A 21,568-nucleotide genomic window follows, 5' to 3' on the forward strand; every position below is an offset into this window, starting at 1 on the left:
TTGGATTCAGTGGCAAGATTTCTTGATTGTACATTGCCTGTCTCTCAGTAATGTTTTAAAATGAGAGCTTCGTCAGCTGGCAGTAGGCTACTTTCTCGGCAGTCATGAGAAGTTCGCTTGCTAACAGAACATAAATATGCTGCCCAGAAACCTCATGAATAGTTCTGAGTTTTTTTACTACACAAAGAGGTTGAAATATAGCCTTTGCCTACAGCATCTCCTTAACAGTAATGTTAACAAAATGACAGCATTCATATGACAAAGGAAAACGAATTTGGTCACTCAAGACTGTGCCACAGCAACCAGTGTAGGCTACAGTCCTACCCAATAGGCCTAATCGAAGCAGATAGCGTTGTCCGACGGTCGAGTGGGTTAATGCCAGAGGTGGGACCAAGTCACTGTTTGGCAAGTCACAAGTAAGTCCCAAGTCTTAGCAGTCAAGTCCAAGTCAAGTCCCAAGTAAAGACAGAGAAGGGCAAGTCGAGTCCAAGTCCAAGTCACCTCAAAGCCAAGTCGAGTCCAAGTCCAAGTCCCAACCTTTGAACAAGTCATCAGGTACTCTTCACTTAATAATGCCATTATTAGACTATCGATCATAATTTTAAGACATCAATCTAATCTACAGTATGTTTTTTATAAATACAGATTAAAATATGTTCAATGGTTCTGTCTTGAAATCTTTTACGATATATGCATGTGCATACCTGTGAAATATACGCATGAGCCTACCTGAGTAATCTGTACAAAACGGATAGCTACAAGACACTCAGCACAGCAGCAAATATATATTGTTTTTCCAAATCGTGGCGTCCAAGGTCATGGTTAATGATTACAATAAATGGTGACGAGAAGAATCGTCACATAGGCTACATTAGTAAATTGCTGCAGTTAAATATTTTACGCTTTTATTAGGGCTGTCAAACTATTAAAAAAAAAACTAATTCATGTCATATTTTGAAATGAATTAATCTAGATTAATTGCGATTAAAAAGTACATTTTCTCCCTAAAGACTAAGCTTCTTATTTGCCATATTAAATACAGCATAAATCACAAAATTACTGAGTAACCACAAAGGTAAAAGTAAAACACTTCTATATTATTTAAAGGATAATAATGACAAAGTAATTTTGTTTTAAAGCATTAATTTCTTAAATACTATACATGTGATGCTGTTTAACTCATTTGTAAAAGGTGCACTGTCACTTTAAGCCCATTGTGTGCCACTGTCCACACGTTCTCCTAATGATCTTTTTTTACCAGCTCCATTCAAATATAGCTATGGCTAGTCCACAAACTCTAACATTGTTGGTGCCACATGTATAGCACAATATTAACAATGATAAGCATGATATTAATTTGGCACAAACAGCTTTCTTTCCTTTGAGAATACAAGGATACAAGGAAGTTTATTGTCACATGCATATAGTTGCATGTTATAAATAAGAAATGCAGTGAAATTATGTCTGGTGTCAGCCTATTTGTGCATTAATGGGGGTAAAAGTGCAGTAGAAGTAGGGTTTAGTAGATTAAGTGACAAGGGCTGCATAAGAAAGGTGGGGGAGGATTGGGATGGGGGGCACCAACAAGCACCTAAGAGCAACAGGGGCAAGGAAAAACTCCCTTACCAAGGAAGAAACCTTGGGCAGATCCACGGCTCAAGGGGCTAACCCAACTGCCAGGGGTCTTGGTGTGTGTGTTGGGGGGATGACAGGGGAGACGGGATATAAAAAAGCATGTAATGACATGATGCTTGCTAGACATTTTCTGTTTGTAATTAAAAGTGAATTATAAGCTTGGTATAGCCAGTAGCCACCTAGCTACGTGGAATGCGTTTCAATTGGCATAATATCATGTGCCATTGATAATATCATGTAAACGAATTATTGAAGACTCACCATTTCCATTACACAAAGGCAAAGACAACTCTTCATATTCTTGTCCATTTTCCAAATCACAGTGAGTGCAGCCTATGTCAAAGTGCCCTGGCTCTCACAGTTTATAACAGTAGTGAGTACCGGATAAATCTGCAATTTCCTCTAATCTCGTCTTTGTTTCCTTCACGATTTCCCTTCATAGGCCCTCGTTTCTCTCTTTCGTAGATGCTTGAGACGCGTTCTCAATTAAATGGAGTAGGCTAGCATATGTTCAAGTTGGATCTTAATGGAGAGGACCCGAAACGTATCATCTTTATGTAACATGCTGTTGATACATTTTGACATTGTAAACGTTCTCTAACAAGAATGCAAATCAGTTTGCAGTAAAGCTAATATTTATTTAATATTGGTCCTTCCTCTGTCTCTTGGTGCCCTACACACAGTGTGTGATGCGTGTGGTGGTAACAGCAGCACTGATCACTGTGCTCTTCCTGTTTGTGTCCACAATGTGTTTTGTTTTTCTCGTTGCAGGAGTAATGATTTTCCTTTAGAAATCTTTTTTATTGAATCAAAGTTGTAGCCTACTACAGACATTCGATTCGAAGTGTTCTGCAATCAGTCTGTTTTTAACCCAGCTAAAAGATAGCCCAGTAAATTAACTAAACTTATCCCAGTAGCAAACAGTTTTTTCTGGATGTAGGCTACTTTGAAACTTCTGCGGGGTAACGGGAGCATTTGTTTTTAAAACATAGGCCTAACTTGCATCTTTCCATTCTATAAGCTATGTTAAGCTTTTTCACGTCAAGGTAGTATTTGTTGTTAGCTTCAGAAACACCGCTTCAGAAAGCTGCAGGGGAGCAGCGCGGGGCACAAAGTAACGCGGGGTTAAATGTAACACGGACTTTTTCCCTAGTTGCAGATGGTTGATCGGGGCATGCTTGGTCAGTTAACCACATTACTATGAGACGGTGTTCCACAAATTTTCAGTCAGTATGGACATGTTTTCACATAGTTTTCACGTGTTTTCACGTAGAGCAAAGTGTCTTTTGAAGGCATCAAAGTAAATAGGTGGTAGGATAGGCCTACTTGTCTTTCGATTGAGTTGTGGGTGCAGCTCGCTGACTAATAATCGTCTTGTAGGCTAAAAATGAACACCGTTTTGAAACATGTAACACATAGCAGGAGCCATCTTATCTTAAAAGAAACGTGACCCAGCGGGGTTAGTTGTAACGCGCTGTTACAACTGTAGGCTACAATGATTGCAATACAAAAATATGCGCGTGTTAGTATAGTTAGTTTTGTGATGTTTTGCACTTTTGCCTCATGTGTTTTCAGGTTTGAGGGCTTTTCTTGGCAAGATTGACCTTGGTTAGACTCTGCATATGTTTTGTTTCCGTATGGAAAATAAAGTCAATTTTCGACACACGTCTGTTATTAGTTCAATAACAAGTGTTGCTTGTTAAAACATAGTGACTAATGAAACTCAAATGATTTTAGAAATATTTAGCCAAAGCCAAAAAGTGTTACTTTGTGCCCCGCGCCCCCCCCACTGCTTGTGGGGTGGGGGAGTGGGGTGGGGGAGGGGGCTTAACATGAAAAAGCTTAATGTCCCAAAAGGCAACAAGTCGTTTTACTCCCTGCAGGTCTTCATGATGGAAGTGGGGGGGAGGGTATGGGATGACCAGAGCCGTCTTCGCTGGAGCTGGGCTATGGACGGACTAAGCCTATGTGCAGAGTTCCTGACACAAGAAAATGTGCGTGGTCCACCATGAAAGCCTTATCCCTCACCCGTACATCCTAAATGGAAAAAAGACTATACCATTATGTCATTATAAGACTTATTTTTCTGTCTTTGACTTAGCCTATTTTATGGAAACGATTGGGAATAACATTTGTGCTATTCAGAAAGCATCTTCTAGCATCTTGCAACATCTGCTTGTTAGGCTGGGCTACTGTCAATGTCCTGTACAGATAAATGTTCAACAATTGCTGGTGAAGGCCTACAGGCTATAATCAATTAGCTAAATCATTTGTCCAGCTGTTTAAACATTTTTTCGTGCTACATTCAAACGCAAAAAGTGATTTGATATATTTTTTTCGTTGTCGTTTGAACGGCAATCAGGCATGTTGCGGTTGCAATTTCAGTGAAATATATACAATATCCCAACCTATCCCACTCTGATATTTAGAGTTGTTTCGTTAAGATAAAATTCTTATTTAAATTTTGGGTTCGGCATAGGACATTTTTTGCCTTTTTTATTCATGCCCTTTACAACTATGTTTATCCGCCCTGGCAAACTTCGACCACTGCATGATGATACAGCTTTTATTACACAACTGAGAAATAGGCGATTGGGCTCATCCTTCACAGCAGTGGTTCTCAAACTTTTCACAATACCACCCACAAAAACAATTGGCTCCCCTAGTACCACCATTATGACTGGCATTAAAATACATGTGCGTATAGGCCAATTCAACTACATATTTTACATTGTACATACTGTTTTGCGTTGTCAAGTCTTTATGAAAAGACACCTTGGAGACTCCCCGAGTACCACTAGCGAGAGTTCGCCGTACCCGTACCACAGTTTGAGAATCACTGCTTTACAGCAACAGGACACAATATACCTCACTCTGCCACCACTTGTTGACTTCATATTTTTCTTTTCAAATTTGTGATATCACTCAAGTCTGGCTTTAGTTAATTAGCAAGTTACTACCAGAAGCCAAAAATCAGGATAACAGGATATTTTAAAAGAGACCTTTATGGAAGCGCTGCCCAGCTCGCGCACCCTTCTTCACAATGTTGAATGATGATACGCACACAACTTGCAAAACATTGAACTGCTTTGAGTGAAGTGCGCTTGCGAGTTGCGTTCCTTCTGTAATTAATTATACTAGATGCTCATGCTCTTCTTCCCACTGAAAACAGTGGCAGTCCTAGCTTGTAGCCTATAGCCTAACATATTTTTTTGGAATCAATTTGTGCTGTGATTGACATCAGACTAGTCATTAGCTAGTTAGTTGTGCACTGCTTCCCACTCACTTGTAAGGTAACAAACAGCCTACTCCGATGAATTATATTTTTTTGCCAATATTCTTGTCGCCCTCCCAGAATTCTGAATATCTTTGCTCGCACACTGTAGGAACTGTAACGTGATTAATGACACTTACACCCAACTCTGCTCAGCTACGACTAGAGAGAGAATCTCCCGTGTGTAAGTTCACGCCAAGTTGGCCTACCCCATAAACTGCATGGCAGTAGGCTATTTCTATTTATCTACAAAATTACCACATGCGTTTGTTCAACTTGAAGCAGAACTACGCAGGCTATTTGCACACATTTTGTTTGCGCAAGAATTTTTGAGATTTTGGGCTGCACTTTGAAACTCGTTCTGGCGCCCCTGCCTTGTTGGCTTTATGATTTCCTTATAACTTTCTTATACTAAATAGGAAATGCAAACAATGACATGCCCAACCCTGGAACTGACTCTCTGTCTCTCTCTCTCGTGCGTGCGCTCTAAGCAGCCTACGTTTTAAATTATGGTAGCCTAAGGTAACGTTCAAGTTAGATCTGCTGCATGAAGGAGAGTGAGAGGAAACCGTGTCCTGCTTTTATATTTGACAAATAGGTCCACCTCTTCTCACAGTTCCAATGCATGATCCGAATAATGGTATATTTGTTAGTCAACTTTGCAAAATACATTCAAGGCTACACTCGAAACATTCGGGGCTGAAGCCCTGGCAAAATCGGCTGGCGACGCCCCTGATAAGATATATAAACTCACGCTATTGTATTATCATATATGTTTGGTAATGGCTCAACTTTCTCTGATTGTTCTACTCACTTGGACTGACTTGGAAACTGCGTCATGGAAGCAGTAAGTCAAGTCGCATAAAAAATAGTAGTGGCAGAACTCCCAAGTGACACCTTGTGGTTGTTTGTGTCAACTGCAGTTTGTGCCATTTCTGCTGAGAAAATGGGGTGCGTGATTCATGAAGGAACACGTCCAAACTTAACCGGGACCCACTGTACTCACCTCTGGGATCTAGGTGAGGAAAAATCAAAAGACACAATTACTAATAATTATACAGACCTCCTACAGGCTTAGAGATGAATTCAAATGAATTAAATGTAGGCTAATCCCTTTAAGATATTACTTTGCTAATAGTATTATCATTAAAATATAATATCAAGTAAAGATTTTGAAGATTCAAATGATGTGATTACACAATACAACTAGCCTGTTATATATGCCTACCTGGCCTTAGAGTGAATAATCATACACACAAAACAAAAAATATTTGCTGTGTAATCTAAGAAATAACAAATTGAAGTTTTACTAGATAGCAATTGCAATGCATGTTCAGGGCTTGCCATAAAGCTGTTTCTGTTAAGGACAAGTAAGTGAAAATGAATCGAGCATAATTACAAGTTGCTTGTCCAAATATAAATAAACTCGCAGGCTATAACCATTACAGCAGCAACACGGGCATTTAGGCTGCATTTACACTGTCAGTCTAATGCAACCCAATTCCGATTTTTTTTGTAATAGAAACTATAGCTACTTTCAGAGCCCGTTTACGGAGAGCCGGATCACTCCCTATTAACTCCATTGTACCTGCAATCTGTTGCAGTTCCGCTAGGGGCGATCACGAATAAGTGCAAAAACAATGGGGGTCTATGGAGCTAGACGGCTAAATTTGTCTCTTTCACCTGGTTGTTGTTGAAAAATCGAAGATTTGATTGTGGTTTCTGCAAGCTCACTATGGATTATAGGTCAAAAGTTGAATGAACGAGTACTTACGTCCTTTTGATTTCTTACAGGTTGGGTCGTTGTTGCCCACAACACACTAGCTTTCTGCTAATGAATGACGTCATTGACGCATTTGAAAGGCTTTTTAGAACAAACTAGACTGCATTTCCGGCGGGAACTGCGAAAGTGTGCTTGCCCTGGTCCGGTCACCAACGTGAGCAGACAGTGACATACGCTATGCTGAACCTGGCTTGATCCAAGCATTCTAGCAGTGCCTTTCAGTGTTGGAGCAGTGGCAATACCTCAAAAGCTCTATTCAACTATTGCCTTGCGGGGTGAATGCGGTTCATTGGATTTTACCTGTGGTCTGCCTTCGAATTTAGCTTCTATGACTAAAATCAAATCAATAAAATAAAACAACAGCAGTGATTGGCTGCAAAAATAAATAATGTCACGCGTCTTGCACCTCTCCAACTGGGCTATCAGGTAACCTAGAGAAAAATTTAAAATTATGAAATATGACTAAGGCATTAAAATGCTGCTTGTTTGTCAGGATACTTTTTCAATGATTTATTTTAAAAATATGAGCTATGAGTGTTAATGTTATATATTCCATCCCCTAATTCTGTTTTACTGGTTTATTTGACAAATAATCTATATGGATTTGCTCTATAAAGACCTTATGTCTGTTTGGGATTGTTTTGAGAGCCTATTGATGTATCTCAGAATAAAGGAATGTCCACAACATTAGTGATGTTTTTTTTTGTGTGTGAATGTATTTTACTTAACTCATTGAATGTAGCTGGATACTCATGAACGCATGTCTCTAATACAGTGTTTCCCATACATTGACTAATCTGTGGCGGGGCGCCACAAAATAAAAATTGGCCGCCAAAGATGAATATTCTATGTTTAATTTAATTTAAATTAAATATAAGGTCAAATCCTTGCATTGCCATTGAGCTGCGCTTTTTACGCACGCAGCCTTTCCTTGCCCCGCCCCGCTCTCTCTCGTAGCCCGCTGCCCCTCCTCTGCATGTGCATTTAACAAAATATTCACGATTGTTGAAGGATTGTTGTTGCCACATAGAAGCATTGCATAGAAGACGTCTGGCTAAATTGCTATTAAATCCGCTTAGCATCGTGACCATGCTGCGCAAATTTGTTCAAAACTGCTGCATTGAAGTGAACTTTGCTAAGGTCTTATCACAACATAGTTTAGTCTCTTCAATGTAGCCTACTAAGTTAAGTTATGAAATCATACAGTATCTCAAAGCTAACGTTAGAATACTGTTTGGATGTCGAATTTAGCATGCTTAGTCTACTTACAGCTGCTTGTCAATTTCGTTGAAGGGCTCATTTTAGGAGTAATTTTAGCAACACCGTATTTTGTGTGGCCCATAACGACCCAGTGGATCATGAAAATGTGCCAAAATTCACATTCCTTGCTTGTTGTTGGTACATTAATCCCATTCAGATTGCCACTTATCTGAGATGTAAGAGTTCATTATAGGTTTAAGGTCTGGGGCAGGGATTTGACATTCTGTGACTTCTTCATTGAGGGCTTGCTTAGCAGCACTATCCGCTTTCTCATTTCCCCTCAGACCAACATGGCCTGGGACCCAGCAAAAAACTACACTTAAGTTCTGGTTCTTTAAACGTTCTAGGTGATCAAGCTCAGCTTTGGTTGTACTTTTTGTGTGACATTAAAGCCTACTGGAAAGATTTTTAATTGCAATTTAATTGAATGCAATTTACTTTTACGATTAAATAAAATTAATTTATCCCTCTCACCCATAGTTTTCTATTTATTTACAAATGTACATAGACCTACTGTAATTACATTTATACATAGTTATTCTACTGATCTTTATACTATTCATCCTGCACATAGACTTATTCTTACTACTCTTATAATGTTGTTTCTGCACTACAATGACACCGTTTCCACACTGCACATAGCTGTATGTTATGTACATATCTGTTATATATTTGTCATATTGAATATCCATATTTATTCTGTTTTATTATATTCTGTTAATACACTGCATATATCTATATTATTATTTCTACTATTATAATGTTACTGCTACATCTGGGTCAATGACAAATAAGCCTTCAAAAAGTATATATTTTTAAAAATCTGTAAAAATGGACAGAATACATTTATTTGAAGTTGGAAGAGTGTGTTTAAACAAGTCTTAATGGTTGCACAACATTTACAAGGTTTAAATAGAGTTTTAGACTGTATTTGCAATTTCACCAGCAAAAAAATGTCAGGTGGTACAACCGAAAGTTTCTTGAAAAAAAAACTCACCCTAAGTAAATATTTTAGTAAGTATACCTGAAAGTGTCTACAGTGCCCAACACATTATTATTTTGTAGTTGAGCTGGGTATTAAAAGTAACTTATGGATTCTTTATTGTAGGGGGCAGGTATTTTGGGTTTCCAACATCAAACTTTAGATTTAAAATGTGAATAAATACTCTATAAATTTTAAAAGTATATTGTTGCATAGATGATTATTTACATCACAATTTCCAAACATTTGTTCACTTCAATCTCCCATTTCTTGGTTTAAATTAGTATTTTACCTGGTTGCACCACCTGACGATGCGGTTGCGCCGTCTGACAAGATTCATAATAACAACACATATGTTGAATAATTTCAGTTTTATTTCACAGAATAAAACAATCTAAGGTGTCTTGGGTCTATTCAAGTGTTAATTGGTAAAGATAACAACTTGTTATCATTCTATTTAAAGAAACTAAACAGATCAGAAACAACATTACATGGCAAAATATCACTTCATATTCATTAGAAACTGAATAGGCTTGAATGAAGCACTAATTGGTACAGATAAAAACAGGTTATTCCATTTAAGTAAACTGTACTAAACTGATCAGAAAGAACATTGTGTGAGCAACATTACATGACAAAATATCACTTTATATTCATTAGAAACTGAATAGGCTTGAATGAAGCACTAATTGGTACAGATAAAAACTGGTTATTCCATTTAAGTAAACTGTACTAAACTGATCAGAAAGAACACTGTTTGAGCAACATTACATGACACATCATATTCATTATAAAGTGAACAGGCTCCAATGAATGGAATTGATTCATGTTAGGCGGGCCTACTAAAGCAGTCCCAGTCGGCATTGGTAAGATGCGTGTGCCTTGAATTAAGTGGCTCTGGTTCGGATATTACTTTTATAACATCAGTGTGGTAATATAAGGTAACATCTGCAGGATGGGGCCAAGTGAAAGCATTCTTGGAGCCAAACTGCTGCATGCAGCTGACCTCTAGCTCTTCATCAAACACCTGAAGAACCTGCCCCACAAATGGCTGTTCCTCATACCTTACCAAGACAAATTTTCCAGTAAGACCCTGTTGAACATTCACACTTGCCTCGGCACTGCTCGCTGGAAAGCTTATCATGGTGGGTTTGTAGCATTGGCAGATGTCAGGCCTGCTACAGAAACAGGACAGCTCTCGATGTAGAATTGTCCCTGGTTCAGTTGACAGGATCTGGTGTATGCCCATAGTTCCCTTTACCAGGGGCACAACTTCAGGGACAGACTCATCATACTTCCTGATGTCCTCCTCACACACCCAGAAAAACTTAACTGCACTTGATTCCTGTCTCTCCTTCAAAAATTGGTAGACCTCCTCTGGGGTTTGAATGTCTACTCCCATGTTGACAGAAGAGTCAGCCATCCTTTTAACAGCACCCCCAACCCCGTCTGGTGCACCTTTCCCGTGAGACTTCTCAGAAAAGTTCCAAGTGACCTGCTTGAATCCTGATAGGAAGGGGATGGTGCTCAGCAGGTAAAAGTTATTTTTATTACGGTACTGGGTGACCGGTCCATCGCTCATCACATGGAGAGTAGTAGGACGTGGGTTGCGATTGTCCATAATATCTTTAATCACAGGCTCAAGGTGGGCCCACACAGCTCTCTCATCGTGCCGGAGGGACCCAGAGATAGTGGCAAAGGATTGCACTCCACCTGAGGAGTAGGCAACACAGGAGTGTACAGTGGCCTGCCTTCTGTTTCCTCCAAAGTGGAAAGCCTGCACTTCCCTGTTGAGTTTGCAGCCGAAATTTTCTGCAAAATCAACATGCACAACTATCTCATCATCTCTAAGGCTGTCTTTTAATGCCCTGCACTCTTTGGCCTGGTGGAGCCAATTAAAATGGTGCTTTGCAAGACCATCAAGCTTTCGGTTGAAAAGCTCCAACATTTCAGATGATGTACCATGTTGTGTCTCTTTCACAAAGTTCATGAATGTCCTTTGCTCCTCTGTGACCGGTTTTTCTCACCCACTGAGACCACACCATCATCTCCTCTGTCTGGGGTTGTGAAACTTCAACCTCAGTATAGCAGCATTTTGCACAGATTCTGTACATACAGGCCTTGTTGTCTGGATCACATACAATTGCAGACAACAGCTCAGAAACACTAGATGTTTTCAGAAGACCTTTCTGCTGCAGTTTTTCAGACAACAGTTTCACATTTTCATGGTCCATGCAGGCACATGTATTCCTGTCAGATGCTTTTGGCTGAGTCCCATAGAAAGGACAATATCTGACGAATTGTCTGTAAGAGAGCATGCGGGACTTCTCCATTTCAGAATTATATGAGATATGGAGTTCCGCTAGGGGTTTAACAAGAACACGGCGTTGCTGTTTGTTTTTGTTCTTTGTCACTGTATCTTTTTTCCCTGGCAGCAAACGACTGTTCTCATCACGACAGAGGAACTCCACAACTGTTTCTTTCCTTTGTAGAGCCAGTTTTTTTGCACCCCTTTTTGTAGATTTAACATTTTCCTGACTCCTAGCTCTGTTCTGTCTTAATCTTTCTAGGCGTTTTCTAAATTTTTCTGTTTCTTGTCTGGCAGCCTCCATTTCCCTTTTCATCTTGTTCATATCACGGCGCAACTTTGCTCTCTCTCTTTTCCATCTAAAGCTGCTTGCTCTCATTGGTGTGGAAGATGCTCTTGGTTGCTGATCATCTAAACTGTTCTCTGCATGAATGTTAGGGGGGTCAGGCTGAAGTTGTGCTATTGGTGGGGGATCCACTGACTCAGGTGTTACTGCTATGGGAGTTGTATCCAGTGACTCTGGTGTAAAATTCAAGATTTCCTCCATAGCCCTTTTCCTTTCCCTGTTCTTTCTCTGATCTTCCTTCCACTGTTTCCTCACTTTATCCTGTTCTGCTCTAGACAGCTGGCTGATTGGAGGCTTCACACATTTTCCCTCTCTCTTCCTCTTTTGATAACTATAAAAACAAATACTAAGGTTAACTGAAATGTTCTAATGTTAAGTCTGACTGACTGCTGTACAAAATAACAACTACACAAAAACTGGCTTATCTACATGTATTACCTTTCTTTCCTTCTTGCAAGATATCTTTCTCTTGCAGCTGGATCATTTTAATCGCTGCCTGTAGCGCTGCTTTTTTTTTGCTTGATAGTGGCATCTAAAATCATTGAAAAGGATATTTAAAAAGTGTAATAATATAAATATATTTAATGTATATAGTTACTATTAATGTACATTTAATTAATATTTTTTTAAATATGCAATAGTATATATCAGGTTAACATGTTTATTTCATCAAGAAAGGACATTTCTTCTGGTTGTGCCACCTGACTTACTGGTTGCGCTGCCTGACATTTGCTACTAATTCCCAATTATTCAGGCATCTACTTGGACACCTATATAACCTTTTGACGTTGCTAGCTAGTTCATTCATTCATTTTTACAAAACAATAAAGAGTTTTAGATTAAAATAACTTTTTCACAGCTTTACATTGGTTGTACCACCTGACATGTGAAACTGTACAAGTCTAACTATGAAGAAAAAACAGCTATTTTTATCAATATTTGAGAGAGATTTACAAACCTTTCACTCATCAGTAAAGGTCACTTGGGGTCCTTTTGATGATGCAATATCCTGTTAACTCATCTCTCTCTTCAATTCAAAATAAAAGTTGTATGAATGCGGTTGTGCCGCCCTGACATTTCAGATATGCACATTTCCGGACAAAGTTGCTTTCAATATTCCAAACAATTTAAGAACAATGTAACTATTAAACTTTGATTATTTGAAAGGTTTTCAATATAAAATTATGCCACCATATTAATATTATATTTAAAATTACATATATAATGCATTTTACATAGTGTTAACTTGCTCGGACGGTTGCGCCACCTGACATTTTGAGGGTTTGAGATGGCAAAACATAAAATATGTATCATTTTTATGACAAACTGGAAATATGTTCAAATTAAACAGGTTTTATAGAATAAAATAATGCTTATTATAAATCATTAAAAAATATTTTAAACCAAAGTAGTGCACTCGGATGCGAAAATCTGCACGTCACGTCATTGACCCTTCTACATTATTCTACTTATTGTATGAGATAACTGCTAATACACTGCACATATTTATATTTAATTCATATTACTCTAAACCACCTTCTGTAAATCAACTGTATACTACTGTCTACATTGCACTATGTTTCTTGACCTGTCTCTGTATATTTCATCACCTTTCTATACTTTGCATCACATTGCATGCATACTGTAGCTACATAAATCACAGCTAAGATCCTTGGTTGCTATGAAGGCCAGTAGTTCTAAATGGATGGTTGCTATGGCCAAAGGCCAGTTATCTCTGCCGTTGTCAAGCGGGCATATCCTAACTTTATCTTATTTTAAACATCTCTATTTTACTTAGCCTACTTCCATACAGTGAGTCCGATTAAGAAGTGGCCACTTCATTCGCGCTTAGTGATTCACGCAGCAACATTATTAAATTAATCTGTCACCATATGCCTATGCCAACGTTTGCAAAGAGGATAATCTTTTAATTTGATTCATAATGAAACGTTACATTTAATGTACATGTAAACAATGAGTAGGCTAGTTTTGGTTGTTGTTGGTGGTGTTACTGCATTCCTTAGTTATGCCTACAATGCAAAATTGTTCCCTCGTGATTGTTAGACGCATTTCAAAACATCGCGACGTGAAATGCCACCACAAAACATTTTTTGTGAATCGGTCTTATTAGGAGTCCTTGCTTAAGCTGTCACAGACTCAGGCGCTACTTTTAGGTCTAAAATGCTTCCTGAATTACTCTTAGTAAAAAAAAATAGGAGTCCTAAAGTTACGAGTGGCGAAGTTACGAGTACAAGCATCTCATATCAAATGACCGCTAAGCAACATAAATCCCATAACGTTACAGCAACATCTCCTCCCTATGACATAGCTAGCTAGCTTCTAGCCACACAAGAAATGAATGATTTTAAATCTCCGCTTAGCATTCTAATAACAGAAGGGGCACATTTATGTTGACCACTACAACATGACTCATTATGTCTGTAACTCTATAAAACACTTACTTTCATAAAGGAAGCACGCCATCCAGCACATACACATGGAAACCAATATTTTAGGTACTTGGCCACGAACTCAAAACGTGTCTCTCTGAAGCTCTGTTCTAGAATCTTTGCTCTGAATGCTCCGTTGCTAGGCAACATCAAATAAACGAAATGAGAATCTTTTCAAGGTATTAACCATAGACTGTAAAAAATATGGACAAAGCGTCTGTGACGTCACCCATAGATTTTCTGAAGAACGGTTATGAAGCCGTTTATGGCATAGACATAATATACATAGACGCCGCATTGGCTGCTGGAAATAAGAAATGCGGCCGCCATCTTGGACCGGTCATACTCCTCATTGCGTTGCAGCAGAAGACACAAGATGACAGCACTGTGCAGCATGTTCCTTCTCAAATCGGCGGATCATACTCGGGGGATTTACTTTTCACAAGTAAGATTTAACATAACCATACTATTGGTTATATTTTGTGAATAGAATATTACCAGAGAGCTGAGAAGGAGCAATCTTTGATATTACTGTATGAAAATCGTAGCCATCTAGCTAGGCTATGTTTACTCTGTGTTCACCCGGCTATGAACTGAGACTTGATAAGTCATATTCCATAACACTGACTTAGATTACAACTGACACAAGAAGGCTATTGTAGAAATAAATCATACTAGATTTGGCCGGCGAATTTTACACAAGTGGCACAGACTAGCCTATTGGGCAATCGCTAGCTGCTACTTGTAGCCTAAGTGTGTTGGTGGTAGCCTCACTATTTCCTGAATAAAGTAACTTTTCAATAGCTCAACTTCTTTATTTATCAAGTAGCTTAGCCAGACAAGCTACACTTTTCTTGTCATGTGAAATTAGCACAATTTAAAGTAGCTTCCTATGTAGTGAACTAGCCTACTGCTGTGTCTGTGTTAGGCTACTAATACATTTGACTGGGTGGTAGTTTTGTGTAGAAGCTAGTGTTTTATTCATGGCAGAGTAACTGATAGTTTAGCTCACTAAAATTTCGAAGTAGCTTGCCCAACACTGTATTATTCACATGTCATTTACCCTAACAAGAATAAGATGCCTCTCAAATTCCTTTTCATTCATTTATTTATTATTTTGTATCTCTCCAGAACAACTGCCTTGTTCAAGAAGACTGTGAATGAACTGAACGGTCTCCTCACACCCCTGGAACTGAGGAAGGTGCAGCTCTTCATTGCAGTACTGCAGGGTATCTGCTACACTGTGACTGAATGTTTGATTTATGAGCTCCACCTTCATCACCTGCATTCGCCACTCTGTGTCCCATTTTCCCATCGTCTGGTTGACTCAGTCCTCTTTTATGGAGTTTACCCAGTTTACTATGCCATCTTATTTGCCCACCTGCTGTCTGAAGCACTTTTGTTCTCAGCCAAAGTGTACCCAAGCAATTTTAGCAAGGTGGGAACATACAAAATGACATGCACCAGTTGTCGAAATCATAGAACCAACTGCATGACGGTAACTATGTCTCACTGAGCCTGTGAAGACACTCCCTGATTCTTGACTGATTGCAATGAACGGGTTGATCTTAGCAGTTTCTAAAATGTTTCTTAATTCCTTTTTATTTAATCTCTTCATTGGGGCTGAAACCTTTCTGTGAACTGTAAATAACAGATGCTGTTGATGAACCCATTGACACTGTACAAGTGACAAGTCACCTTTTTGTCTTGAATTGATGAACTGTTACACTTACTATGCCAAACCAATGTCTGTTTTTTAAGGATCAGAAACAAACCTACAAACTTGCATTTTACAATATTTATGGAACTTGTCTAACAAATGCTGTTGATATTGAACCCAGTTACTCCATTTCCTTTATGCCACACCAATGTCTGTTCATCACTTTATTTTTGATGGCACTGAACTGAAAATGTTAATGGATTTGTTTCTGTAAATTTAACTCATTAAAACTTGTATCAAACCAGTTTTTGTCTATGCTGTCAAACGTGGATTAGTTATGTTCCCAGTTTTTATATTGGATGTCATCACTTTATAATATATCATATATATCAGAATATTCTATTACTGTTAAGCCCACTATGAATATTATAACACACAACCATGTTTCCTGTATCATACAGCTTTTCTACTGGGAGGTTTACAACTTATTCTGAGTCAATTTACCCAAGTTTGTCACTAAACCACATAGGCCTACTTGGAATACCCCTCAGATGTCTGAATGGCACTGATCTCACTTAAATGTTTATGGAACCTTTCTGTGGACTGTGAATAATGCTGTTGATGGAACTTTTCTGTCAACTGTGAACTATATTTAAATCATTAAACTTGTATCAAACTAGTTTTGTCTATGCTGTCGAACATGGATTATGTTCCCAGATTTGATATCGGACGTCAGGTCACTTTATATCATATATCAGAATATTCTATTACTGTTAAACCCACTATGAATATTAAAATACGCTAAATCATGTGTCCTATATCATAGCTACATGTATGACCTTTGCAGCAAAAAAAAACGTGTGAGAATCTGTTCGGTATTCAGTGAGATATGATTAATTAAGTGCGCTGACAGCTCATCTCACCGGCCAAACAGATTACACTGAGTGGAGTGGATGACCGGTCCAAGATGGCGGCTCCAAATCTCGTCAGCGTTAGTAAGGAGTAGCGGTCGATGCGGCGTCTATGTATATTATGTCTATGGTTTATGGGGGGTATGGGCGGCGCCATCTTGGAAAACCTTGGGAAATCCTAACCCCACCCACCTCCTGAGCAAGCCGGTGAACCCGCCTCGTCGTCAGCCGAGCACAGCAGCCTCAGCTAAGCTATCTGTAACGTTAGGCCTACAAGATGGACTGTCACAGACGTTGCTGTAACATAATTTTTTTGAAAGTTTGATCTGCTAACGTGAAGTTCATGTATGTTTCTTAATGCCATGTTCAGACACTTTTTAATTTTGTATGCTGAAAGGTATTCGGGTGAACGGTTGAAAAGTTGAGAATGAAGAGTTGAGTTTGCAGATTCTAGCTTCTAGGTAAAATAAACTTAGCTATCCCTCCCTTGCTGAAGTTACGGTAAAATAACGTAGAGTAGTTTAGCGTTACAGGTTCAGCAACTCATACTGACAAAAATGTATCTTTGCCTTTATTGTTTTGTGATTAACGTTAGCATCTCATATCCTCAGTGGCAGCCATCATTGTAACGTTAATTCATTTACGATAACATCAGCCAGCTCGCTGTATTCTGTCAACGTTTGGTGTGAATTGATAACAAAATCGTAGTAGGGTATTAGTTAACTTGTACATCATGAATTCATTTTGATTAACTCTTAATATCACGTTTTGAAATCGCTATATTGCTCTAAAGTTGTCAGTGGTAGCTTGGTCTAAGATGACATTGAAATTTCTCATCGGTGGCCATTTCACGATCCAGCGTTCATGTTCGGTTAGCTTTCCTTATTTCCCCTTCTTGTCAGGCTATTATCAAAACGTTAAATCCAGTTACAGTGTCCGGTGTTTGGCATAACAATGCCAATATTAGTGTAGTTTGTCACTGAAGACCCATTTCAAATCGCACAATAGTACTACAGCATTGTACAATAACTGTACTTTTGTTGATTACAACAAGTAGTGTTGGTTTGCCTTATTGTATTATCTTGTAAGATATATAGGTACTAATGAAAAGTTTACCTTTCTATTTTGGCAGTTCGCCATGGGGAGGAGGCGGCAAGGAGGTCCATGGGCTCTAACCTGGGACTAGAGGTCCAGGTGAAGTGGTTTGGCTGGGGTGTGGTGATATTGAACCCATTGAGAGTATACAGTACGTTTCACTTTATGTTTATTGATGGACTGTTACACCTACCCTTTACTTATGCCAAACCCATTTCTGTTCTTTAAATATCAGAAAGCAAACTTACTGTTGATTGCACTGAACTTGCACTTGGAAATGTTTATGGAACTTTTCTGAACTGTGAATTACATTAAAACTCATGCCAAACCAATTTGCCTGTGCTTTCAAAAACATTTATACAAATCCGTCAGCTTCAGTCAGTAGGTTGAATTGAAGACCCAGATGCAGAAGTAAAGGTGATTTTTTACTTGTATATCTTGAGCATTACAGGTAACCACTGAATTTGTGAAACTAAAATAACAAAAACTAATATGTACTAAGCTAGTACATAGTCAATACATATTAGATCCCTTTAAAGACACAGATGCAAATGCTGAAAATAAAGGTGAACAAAGTCCTTGAAATCAGAAGCTGCCACTGCTCAATGACTTCTGCCCCATCTGGTAGGATTTCAAAATGTTCCAGATCTGAAAACAGAAATATTGGTATATGTCACATCCTTGAACTTACTGTAAACTATGAACAAGTGCTCACAAATTAAGCTAAAATTTTTTTTTTTTTATGTGGCAATCATAGACTGTGGAGGCAATGTATGACAACAACGAAGTAAGATTTGCAGACTCACTCCCAATATTTATAATGAACAACCAACTCACAGAACACTTAGCTGAATGGGGACAGGACACGCGTATTCAACTATTGCACATGCCCTGTTTACGCGGGCAATAAGCAAAAACAAATGTGGTGTATTTAAAGTCATGTAGAATAAATATTTCTTGTATTTTTGTGTTTTCAGTGAAACAGTGTAAGCTCATATCTACACCCTATTGAGGTAGTTATTAACAGTTAGGCCAAGGTCCAGTCAAACAGTAGCCAGCCACTGGTGCCATATTGTTTAATTATGCAATCTGTATCCAACCAAAACCTGCTGATTTGAAGGCATAATACAACTACTTTCCGTGTGTGACTTATCAAAAGATGCTAATGATAAATTATTTTGATAGTTATTGCACAGGACTGCTCAAAATAAAAGGCCACTCTAAATGTCTGAAATGCATTCATGTTTGTTCAGTATATGGTAACGATGTCTGGAATATACAACCAGTAGGTTGCTCCAATTAAATGTATGAAAAATGTCAAAGTACCATGGACTGCACAGACAAGAATTGAAGTTAGGAGTCCAGAGCCCTCTCCAGCACCCAGCCTGTCTGGATTACCTACAGGGAATCTTTGCATAGACAAGAAGTGTTCGTTCAAATTTGTGTTTAACAAATAAATGGCATCAATAAGAGTTTCAAACATCAGTTATAACTATCGCTTGTTATCACAGCTCCATGTTCAAAGTATACGGTCAATGGTTCATAGCGGTTCACAATTTTGCCTCAGCTAGCCGACAACAAGCATTTTAATGCTTCGGCTGAAGTTTTTTTATCTTAAACGTGACAACCCAAAGACTGTATAAATTGTCAATGGACTAAGCATTCCCACAGAGCGTATTTACAAAAGGTTTTTTGACGAGAACATGCTTTGTTGCCCCAGTATGTTTGTGAACTAACGTTAACTTTAGAGCTGTCTGTTCATTGACTAACACCTGGCTAGTATGACCAACGTTAAGCTAACTCATAACGGGAGCACAATGGTTTTCACTAACGTTAACTTTATCAAGTTAACTAAATGTATGTGTGTGCTTCTGCCATTCGGTCATCATTTTCAACATTAACTTATTTGAGGCGATATGATGCTAACGTAGCCTAACGTTAGTGCCCACTCGATGCTAAATAATGCTAACATCTAGTGCTACGTGAAATAGTAGTGGAATGAATGTCACTTACCTGAAAAAACTGGAACGAAGTCTTCTGAAAGTGTCGGTTAGTAGGCTTCAATAAATAGCTTAGCAAACCATTTTATGTCAGCTTTTTGAATAAAGATGTTCAGAAAGGATGTGGTAACTTTGTGTATAATCATGGCTGAGACGTCAAAGTTTCAGGGTTTCCACTTTCCACTCAGCTGGCAACGTCTGCTGCTGTATGCCTCGACGTCAGCCGTCAATCAAGCCGACCACGCCCTTAATTATTCATATATTTTATATCTAAATGTGATCTAAACTAATGAGTTAGAAAAAAATTCACCCCCCTCACAGTTGTCAGGCACTGGGAAACTACCAAAAAGTACAATAAAAGTCCATGGGACCAGGCTTTAAAAACATGTATTTACGCTGTGAAAACGGACATTTTAACATGGGAGTCTATGGACATTTGCTCGCTTTTGGGACCAGTCCCTAGCGGATTTTCGATGTATTGCAGTTTTTCGAACTTCCGGGTAGGCTTCATTGTTCAGATTAGAATGTTGCCGCTTGGTATTAACCCTTAAAGGTGTAGGTTTTTGAACGTTCTAAGTTCCGCAACAATTGAAGGTTCTAAAATTCTATGTTGAATTCAATGAACCCAGATATTCTTTAGAACGTTCATTTCTCAACATTCCCGACGGTACTCCTTTAAGGGTTAAAAGTGTACGTGTGATTACGAATGGATGTGTGTGGTTTGCACTTACAATAAACAAGAAATAACATTTCCAATAATTTCCCATGATAAATTACATAATATTTGCACCTTCCTTACTTGTGAAGCTCACACCTAGTGAAATGTAATACAACGTTGCCACCTAGCGTCATTGCTTGCTTATTCTTTCGTCAACTCCATGCTTTTAGGAAAACAATCTTTTTATCATAGTTCCCTCTTCAATGAGCGATTACCAGCTCGTTTTTGTAACAGAGATAGCTGTTTATTGTCCCTAGGTTTACAGAAACACCTATTCATATTAATACATAGCCTATGGAGTGCTGCCGACCACTGTTCATTACGGCCCAGAATGCCTTGCATGTCTTTATAACAAAACAACACAGTAAAACCTAAATGCCCGTAAACATATGCATTTGCATACTTGTAACATTTTTAATAATACTCTCCCATCATGATATTTAACAATAATGAAAAATTTAATTTGAATACCATCAATGTGAAAACAACTCTATTATGTAAGCTATATATAGCTACTGTTCTCCTTACTTTTTCAGTTTGTAAGTCCATACTATCCCATGGCAGAGCAAGGATTTCATGATTGGGCAAGGTTGCCCTGAGACAATGTGCATACTTGGAAGGCATTGTGATAGAAGTGCAACTGCAAGGGCGAAAGGTGATAGTTACCAAATACCTGTGGGTGGTATGTGGAATGCTGGAAACTTTGGAATATTTCTTCTTTTTTTTTTAGCTTATGCACCCTCACATTGGAGTCCCGAGTTCATATACAAAATTTGGTATCGATATGTGACAGTGTTCCTGAGATATGGACGTCTTCCTGTTTCGGAGCTTCGCCGCCGATTTCGTTTGGCTGTGACGGGCAAACGCTTTTGAAAATCAAAAATCCTTTCTGTAACTTTTGTGAAGCTTGGTCCAAGGATCATGTACGTCAAGTTTCGTGAAGTTTGGACCAAATTTGTGACCTGTGAAACTTTAGTTTCGCTTTCTATTCAATCCAATATGGCGGAAGAATGACAAGGGTCAGTGACATCCTTTTCAATTTCCACACTACACCGGTTCCGGCCGGACGTTCTAGAGTTGGACCGGTGGCGATATCTCAAAAGGTCTAGGAGCAGGAGCTGACGAAAAATTGTGCTTACAGGAATA

General features: G+C 38.7%; 1 long non-coding RNA gene across 1 annotated transcript in view; it reads left to right on the forward strand.

Moving 5' to 3' along the window:
• The window catches only part of LOC125299815, a 48,457-nt gene that overhangs the window by 17,067 nt on the left and 9,822 nt on the right, over positions 1–21,568 (forward strand). Inside the window, exon 3 of the long non-coding RNA XR_007194456.1 lies at positions 17,742–17,855. This is a non-coding gene — a long non-coding RNA (uncharacterized LOC125299815). The remainder of the gene's footprint in view (positions 1–17,741; positions 17,856–21,568) is intronic.

The sequence above is a fragment of the Alosa alosa genome, chromosome 8, assembly GCF_017589495.1.
Source record: "Alosa alosa isolate M-15738 ecotype Scorff River chromosome 8, AALO_Geno_1.1, whole genome shotgun sequence".
NCBI classification, from domain to species: Eukaryota; Metazoa; Chordata; class Actinopteri; order Clupeiformes; family Clupeidae; genus Alosa; species Alosa alosa.